This window comes from Tarenaya hassleriana, unplaced genomic scaffold, assembly GCF_000463585.1.
Source record: "Tarenaya hassleriana unplaced genomic scaffold, ASM46358v1 Cleome114, whole genome shotgun sequence".
NCBI lineage: Eukaryota > Viridiplantae > Streptophyta > Magnoliopsida > Brassicales > Cleomaceae > Tarenaya > Tarenaya hassleriana.
The window spans coordinates 110639-111576 of record NW_010961731.1 but is presented as its reverse complement, the minus strand read 5'-3'; positions in this window follow the sequence as shown (position 1 = coordinate 111576).

Genomic DNA, 938 nt, shown 5'->3' with positions numbered 1-938 from the left:
ACAGTTGATCAGATTAAACAACGATTGCACAATCGGATAAGAAAACGAAAAATCTCAAAATCTGGGTCTCGGACCGTCCGTTCTGGATGTAGAACGGACGGTCTACGTATGAGAACGGACGGACCACGTGATTCTGCAGATCGGACGGTCCAAACACTCTGAAACGGACGGTCAACTGTCTCAGAACGGACGGTCCAGACCTTTCGGTCTATCCTCAGTCCATCATCCCTGGTCCGTCCGGTCTGGTAAACCCAGAACTGATGGTCTAGGGTTTGGTCACGTGATCATATCACGTTTTTCACGTTCTCGGCCCCGTTCAGACCCGAAACCGATCCGAGACCCAAAATTCGAACTCCTGCACTCTATGCAACATGAAACATGCAATCTACACTAGATTCAATCATCAAACATGCATAGAAATCAAAGCAAACATGGATTCAAACAATTCAAATCCTAAAACGTGCGTGATCGGGTTCTACGAAATCAAAACAGAGCAACCAGGCTCTGATACCACTGTTGGGTTTCCTGGGATCTCTAGAGCGAATCCTATTCCTAAGAGATCGATTCTAGGGTTTGCGCAGCGGATATAAAACAAAAATTTAATAAACCCTAGAACCATGCTTCTAATGAATCAAAGAAACGTTAGAACGCTTACTTCAATCGATCCGGAGCCTGTATCAATCGAAGAACACGTCTGATCACGAAAGGCAGGAAGAATACCTCGCCCTCTACACGTATCCACACCTCGGGATGGATTCCAACAATTGGAACTTGTCTGCTAGGACTCGAATCTCTATTCGATATGTGCACCGAGAAATCTCGAGACTTAGAACTCCTTTTTGGATCTCCAAAAACTCTCTCTCTTCTGCCAAAAGTCGGCTGCTGAAAGTCTCTCCCTAATTAGGGTTCTAATCTCTTTCTTATAAAGAGATTTAACC